Source organism: Nanorana parkeri, unplaced genomic scaffold, assembly GCF_000935625.1.
Source record: "Nanorana parkeri isolate BGI_ZX_2015 unplaced genomic scaffold, ASM93562v1 scaffold3125, whole genome shotgun sequence".
NCBI classification, from domain to species: Eukaryota; Metazoa; Chordata; class Amphibia; order Anura; family Dicroglossidae; genus Nanorana; species Nanorana parkeri.
Genome location: NW_017309393.1, coordinates 34,629 through 35,478, shown reverse-complemented (window position 1 = coordinate 35,478; position 850 = coordinate 34,629).

Below are 850 nucleotides of genomic sequence, written 5' to 3'. Positions count from 1 at the left end.
TAACCTTCTGTTCACTGCCGTATTCCTTTATTGGCTTTATTCTTTTGGAAACTTGCCCTAAAAAATACTGAAACAGAAAAGTGAATATTAAAAATATATTTTAAATGAATATTTAAAAAAATAATTTAAAAAAAGGTATAAAATAAATAAATAAATAGCATTTGTCTTCATAAATCGTAAATTAAATTTGGTCATCATGAATGCTTTCCCCCAATAATATATCGATGACCTATATGTGAAATGGATCAAAGTGAATATAAAAATTTGGGGTTAATAAAAATAATAGCGATCAAATACTATAATAAGAAAATAAAACACAGATGCTGTTCATGTATTTGTAATAACAAGGATTATTTTTTTAATGATAGGTTATTATTGTTATTATTATAATTAAATTGATGATCAGCCGCTGTATTTTATGTTCTAATTATAGTATTTTATTACAGGGCAACTATTAATTTCTATTAACTTTAAATTTAAATGTATTACTATCCATATGTCATTCAGGTCAGTGTATTCATTAGGGGAAAGCATTTAAGATGACCAAGTTTTAAAAATATTTGTATATGTTTATTCATTTTATATCGGGATGCACCAATACCGGTTTCTCGTTATCGAGTATGAGTAGCGATATGTATCTTCCGAGTACTTCAGCTAGCATGGAGCCGGCTTCCTGACCAATCAGCAAGTCAGGTGGCGTGTCATTATTATTATTTTATATTCAGAGTATTCTCCCAAATACTAGTATCGGTGTCGGTGCATCCCTACTTTTTTATATGTTCATTATTCTTTATTTTATACACTATTATATATTTTTATAAATTATACTATTATTAATAATATTCCACTA